Source organism: Lagenorhynchus albirostris, chromosome 7 (genome assembly GCF_949774975.1).
Source record: "Lagenorhynchus albirostris chromosome 7, mLagAlb1.1, whole genome shotgun sequence".
Lineage (NCBI taxonomy): Eukaryota > Metazoa > Chordata > Mammalia > Artiodactyla > Delphinidae > Lagenorhynchus > Lagenorhynchus albirostris.
Window position 1 is genome coordinate 7,209,489 of NC_083101.1, and position 7,078 is coordinate 7,216,566.

Here is a 7,078-nt window from a genome sequence, read left to right on the forward strand (position 1 = left end):
GTGGGCAGGGCGGGCCAATCACCCGCTAGCTTGGGGGGCGTGTTGAACTTTGGTGGGAGCTTTGGTTTGGTGGGGACGTGTACCGAGTGAAGGCTTCCTCGATACCGGGAGCCAGCCCGGGGTCGACAGGACTTGAGCGCCTGTCAGAGCGCATGCTCGAAGCGGGGAGGCAACCTCGGCACTATGGAGTCTGAACTCACCTACTTTTAGTTATGAGTTAACTGAGGCCAGAGACCCAGAGGGGACTTATTTTCCTTTGCCCTTTACTGACTGCCAACGGAGCAAATCACACAAAACTGACAACCTTTCCATTAAAGGTTGGGGGTGGGATGGGGGAAGGAACTCCCGGGTCGGGGCTCACAGTCGGCCCCCTGAATGCTTTATGGAAGCTTAACTGATGTCGAGTGGAAGCGTAATTGAAATTAAAAGACTCCGTTCCTCATTTCATTCAATTAACACAGATTTATTGATTCAATCCCGTTTATGCTGCTTAATGAGGCATCTTGGGAGCATTTTAAACAAGAGGCGGGTTTTCCACCTATACCTCAGTTTTCCCAAAACATTCCTCTCATTGTCCTACAGGCCTTGCATAAATAGCCACACCTTACCACCCACCTCTCCCTCTCCCACCCTCACTCTCTCTTGGGCTAGATTGCAGTGCTTACAGTCAGGTAAAGTGCCCGGCACCTCCTGTCGTTGAGCCTTTTCACATGCTGTTCCAGTCTGTCTCAGGTGTCTGTCCTCACTTAGAGGTTTCCATGGCCAGGAGAGGGGCCTCCACTGGGCTCCCACAGTTGCATCCCAGTTGCATCCTCTCTCCTACCCCCGCACTGACCACACTGGACTGTAATTGGCTCCTTGTCTGTCTCTCAACAGTAAACAATGGTTCTCTGAATTCATGCAGAGCCGAGATCAGCTTGTAGAAAATGGGCCCTGGATTGATCCAGTAGATCTTGGGTTGCAGCCTTGGAGTCTACATTCTTATGTCCCCTGGGGCTCTGATATAAGTGGTTGCAGCCACAACTGGAGAAGACCTGGGCAGCATGAAGACAGGGCCTGTTACGTATTGGAGACAGGCCCAGGCCGATGCTAGAACAAGTGCCGGATAAATAGCCTAAGTGTTTATGAGAAGTGAGAACACAGCAGAGAATTCCGCTGACTCTGTGAGCCAGCCAGGCAGCAGGAGTGAGTACCATGGGTGGGGCTGAAAGGACTGGGGGGATGATGGTGACTCAGAACCCACCAGCGAGCCAGGAGGGCCCCCAGGACCCCTCAACTGTACTCAGCTTCCCACCCGGCCCAGCCTGGGCTCGTGTGGGTCAGCTGGCCCCATTTCACTGTCACCTGCCCTCAGCTACCTCAGGCACTGCCATTATTAGCCGCTGAGAGGCAGGAGGTGTGAGGAGTGGGCTGTGAGTTTCCCAGAATAGTTCCCTAGGACAGGGACGCCGTCCCGTCTGGCTGCATGGCCCCTCCCTGGTTAGATGGCATTTCATGGATGAGCAGTTAGGCTTGAGAAGCCAAGTCCCCGAAATCCAGGCCTATCCTCTCACCTCAGGGAGAGTGTTCTGGAGGAAGTGTCAGGGTGAGGAACTATAAAATGTGAGGGAGTTAGCTGGGGTGGGCTTTTCCTGGCAGAGGGAACAGCACAGGATGATATAGGCAAGAGAGAGGGAGAGGTGAGGTGCTGGGGGAGAGGGGCCTGGCCTCCCAAAACTTGGAGGGCCACTCTTGGTGACTACAGAGGGGATCTTGAAAGGTGACTTTGTCGTTTGGTTCGGTTTTGCCTTTGAAAAAAATTAAAATATAACATTCATACAGGAAAATCCAGAAATCAAATGTGTATAGCTTGATGAAGTTTCACAAACTAAGCACACCTGTGTTTGCAGCCCCCAGATCGAGAACCAGAGCCCCAGGAGCTCCTGACACCCCTTCTCATCACCCCAGCGTGACGACCATCCCATCTGCTAGCACCATACATGAGGTTAGTCTGATCTGTGTACTTTCTATAAGCCGAATGCTACAGTACGTGCTTTTGGGGCGTGGCTCCTTTCCCGGCATTGTGTTTGTGAGATCCATGCTGCGGCCTCTAGTTGTAATTCGTCTATTCTCCCTGTGTAGTGTTCCACGGTGTGAACACACCATGTTTATTGGTTTCTTTTCCATTCGACTCTTTTTTTTTTTTGGCCGCACCACACGGCCTGTGGGATCTTCCCCGACCGGGGGTCAAACCCGTGCCCCCTGCATCGGGAGTGCGGAGTCTTAACCACTGCGCCACCAGGGAAGTCCTTCCATTCAACTCTGCTGGACTTCGGGGTGTTTCCAGGTCTGGGGTGTTAGGAATGGTGCTGCTAGGAACAGCCTTGTGCAGATCTTTGGTGTACAAATGGATGCTTTTCCGATGGCGATGTGCCTAGGAGCCAGTGCGGGGTCCCATGAGATGGGAGAGATGACAGCACAGACCTGCCATGTGGATGAGGAGCTGGGCTGTGCAGGCATGAATGCTGTGAGGGGAACCATGGGAAGCTGAAGGAGCCGCCTGCCTCCTCCCTGAGCTGAGGGGTGGAGCAGTGATGCCCCTGGTATCTCTCTGAGCATCCTGGGAGGTGCTCCATCCTTAGTCACTCGTCTTAGCTCCACTACAGCCTGGGAGGCAGTTCTTAATGCACCCAGTTTATAGCTGAGGACAGTAAGGCTCTGAGCGTCTCACCATTTGCCAAGTCAACTGGCTAGTGTGTGACAGAGCCACGATTTGAATCCAGGTCTGCCTGATGGGCAGGCCCAGGTTCTGAACCACCCTGCATCTCATTAACCAAACTGCAGGCTGCCTCCTCCCACTGCCCAGAGGAGTCCTCAGACAAGCCGCAGCTGTCCCGGGCAGGGCAGGCCTTTCACTTTGGCCTCTCCTCTGGAAGGGAGTTCACAGACAGTGCGGCCCCCGGATTAGAGGCACAATGTCTTACTCTGTGCACCACACCCCAGCCACCCTGGCATGCGCTCAAAGTCCCTAGGAAAGAACTCTTCCCCTCTCTGGGCCTGTTTCCCCGAAATGTGTCAGCTGCCGCCCTCTAGATTAGAGGTTTGTTCATGCACTTCCGGGACTATTTGAGCTCCTAGGCGGTGCCCGACCACGTCCGTCTGGGCATCAAGGATGAAGGGAGAAAGATGGAGAGGAGCAAGGGTGCTGCCATCGAGAAACTGTCCTTCCCACAGAGGATGTGGGACTCCTGGATCCTAAAGATGCCAGTAAGAAAGACAAATGGTCTCAAAGTAGAAGTGACAGTTTTGGCTTCAAAACCTCTGAGAGGAGCCATTCACTGTCTGTGTCTTAGCATAGAGGCTTCTAGAAGTCAGGGCCTAGCGTTCCAAACACCGTGGAGCCAAGTCCTCGAGACACATTGTCTGGCTCAGTCTCCCAAGCCACAAGCTCCCCTGGTTTGTGGCATGTGCTGATTTCCATGGTGTAAATACTCTCTCCTGTGGCCACTTGCCAGCCACCATCGTGATGGTACTGAACAAGGAGTTAGGAAGAGATGCACAGTCCGCTCTCGCTAGCAGATGGGGTGCAAGCCGACTCCGGAGCCTCCACCGCTGCCTGTGTAGCACCTGGCGCAGTGCTTGGCACACAGTAGGCGCACAGGAAATACTTGGTGGACAGATGATCCTTCTTCACCTGTCCTGTCCCATTTGCGTACACGCCCTGGGAGCCATTTATATTGTAATCGAAACCACTGTTTACTGAGCACTTGATGTGAACCACAGATTGGGCCAAGACGACACTACGACACTACGAGATCTTACCCTCCACACCCCCCTCAGGCTGCACGATAATCAGTCTCACAGGCGATGCAGCAGAAGCCCTACAGGTTCAGGAGATATGAGTGTCCACGCTGGGGCTGCTGTGTATTCGCTGTATGCACTGGGGTGGTCATCCTCCACTCTCAGTTTCCCCTTTCATCAACAAGGGGGCTGGCATCAGTTACCTACTGCTGTGTAACAAGCCAGTCCCAAACCTAGTGCCTTAAGACCATCACCATTTTATTCAAGATCTGCAACTTGGCTGGCTCAATTCTGCTGGGTCACTGGTGACTCGACTGGGCCTGTGTGGTCCAAGGGGCCTCCCTCAAATCTGACCCTTAGCTGGGGCTGCTGGCCCGGGTGCCACATTCTCCTTCACGTGGCCTCCAGCAGAAGAGCCAAGGTTTTCATGGCCGCAAATACTCTCCAAGAGGGCGACCCCAGCGCACCAGAGCTCGCCAAGCCTCTGCTTGCATCACGTCACTCTTGTTCCACTGGCCAAAGCAGGTCACGTGGCCGAGGTCAGAGCTGCCATGGGAGAGGCCTATACAAGGACATGGATTCCAAGAGGCACGATTCGTGGGGGCCATGACTGTAACAGTCCACCGGCCGCCACAGAAATAAGTGGGCCAGGATTCCCCTGAGGGCCTTCCGAGACCTGGTGTCTGGTATTCTGAGCTTCCTGGGACTTGTTATGCTAGAAAGGAAGTTCTCCAAGACTGATTCAGGGTGTGTGTGTGGGGGATGGCAAAAGGACCCAGGAGCCAGCTCAAAGGGGCTCCCACTGGGAAAATTTGTGACCATCTGAACATCAGAAAATTGATTGTAACTGATTGTAAATATCAAATAAATAATAACCCACGAGTCCACAGTGGTATTCAAAACGGAAGAGGTAAAACTCTTTGCGGAATGCTATTCGGCAACAGAGAAATAAAATACTGATACATGCCATAGAAGGGATGAATCTCAAAACAGTATTCTATGTACAGAAGCCAAGCACAAAAGATCACATGTTGTGTGACTCCACTTACAGGAAATGTCTGGAAAAGGCAAGTCATGAGAGAAAGTAAATTGGTGGCGGCCTGGGGGCTGGGGGATTCACTGCAGTTGAGCATAAGGGGTCTTTTGGGGTGATGGAAATACTCTAAAACAGGGGTCCCCAACCCTTGGGTGATGGACCGGTAGCGGTCCGTGGCCTGTTAGGAACCGGGCTGCACAGCGGGGGGTGAGCGGCGGGCGAGTGAGTGACGCTTCATCTGTCTTTACAGCTGCTCCCCGTCGCTCGCAGTACCGCCTGAGCTGCATCGCCTGTCAGATCAGTGGCGGAATTAGATTCTCATAGGAGCACGAACCCTACCGTGAACTGCGCATGCGAGGGATCTATGTTGCGCACTCCTTACGAGAATCTAATGCCTGATGATCTGAGGTGGAGCTGAGGCGGTGATGGTAGCACTGGGGAGCGGCTGCAAATACAGATGAGCAGAGAGGTTTCACTGCACAGAGACTGTAATAAATCAGTTGCTTGCAGACTCATATCAAAACCCTATCAGTGGGCTTCCCTGGTGGCACAGTGGTTGAGAATCCGCCTGCCAATGCAGGGGACACGGGTTCGAGCCCTGGTCCGGGAAGATCCCACAAGCCGCGAAGCAACTAAGCCCGTGCGCCACAACTACTGAGCCTGTGCTCTAGAGCCCACGAGCCACAACTACTGAAGCCCACGCGCCTAGATCCCGTGCTCCGCAACAAGCGAAGCCACCGCAATGAGAAGCCCACGCACCGCAACGAAGAGTAGCCCCTGCTCGCTACTACTAGAGAAACTTTTCTATACATTTAAAAATTTCAAAAGCACAGAAAATTTTTAAAACGTACAGTGGTCCATGCTTATCCAGTTTTGCTTTCTGAGACTGCACTTACCCTCAGTCAACCATGGTACGAAAATATTACATGGAAAATTCCAGAAATAGTTCATAAATTTTAAATTGCACACCGTTCTGAGTAGCATGATGAAATCTCGTGCCATCTCGAGCCATCCTGCTCTGTCCCCTGGGATGTGAATCATCCCTCTGTCCGGCGTACCCATGCTGTATACACTACCTGCCCTTTAATAGCCATCTGGGTTATCAGAATGACTATCACAGCATCACAGTGCTTGTGTGTGAGCAATCCTTACTTTACTAAATGGTCACCCAGCACAAGAGGAGCGATGCTGGCAATCCAGATATGACAGAGAGAAGCTGTCAGGTGCTTCCTTTAAGTGAAAGTTTTCAACTTAGGAAAGGAAAAAAATCATGTACTGAGGTTGCTGAGATCTACAGTAAGAACAAATCTTTTATCCATGAAATTATGAAGAAGGAAAAAGAAATTTGTGCTAGTTTTGCTGTTGCACCTCAAGCTGCAAGTTACAGCCAGTGTGTGATGTGATTAGTTGAGATGGAAAAGGCATTAAATTTGTACAATATTTTGAGACAGACCATATTCACGTAACTATTATTACAGCATATTGTTATAATTGTTCAATTATTCTTGTCATTGATCTCTCACTGTGCCTGATTTATAGAAATTAAACTTTAGGAATTCCCTGGCGGTCCAGTGGTTAGGACTCCATGCTTTCACTGCCGAGGGTGTGGGTTCAGTCCCTGGTTGGGGGAACTAAGATCCCGCAAGCCACGCAGTGTGACCAAAAAATAAATAAATAAATAAACTTTATCATAGGTATGTGTATATAGGAAAAAACGTAGAATATATAGGGTTCAGTACTATCCGTGGTTTCAGGCCTCCACTGGGGGTTTTGGAATGTATCCCCCGCTCACAGAGGGGATTACTGCACTTTTCAAATAAACTTTGTGATGTCTGACCGCCCATGAAAACTTCTGAACACCTGGTAAGCTCAGATCTGCTGCATTCCTGCTCCAGCCCTCCCCTCTGGCTCTTACCCACTCAGCCATTTACAGTGACTGAGAGGCTGAGTCTGCACCCCTGCCGGGTCCCCTGCCTGTATCTTAAGAGTTGTGGACATAGAGGCCCCTGAGCTAAGCGACCTTACCTAGATGCTGCCGGGGCAGGATCCACTCCCAGGCTGCCCCATCCACATCTATGCCCTTAAGCGCTGCAGTGGCACCCTCCCCACCTTCACCCGAGGGACACGTGGCCCTGGCAGGCTGCCGAGCGGCTCATAGCTCCCACCAGGCTGCCTTCCACCTTTGTCCTCCTGGAGCCTCCCCCAAACTGCACCCCAAAGAGCAGGCCCCCAGGAAGCAACAGCCACACGTGCATGGCAGTG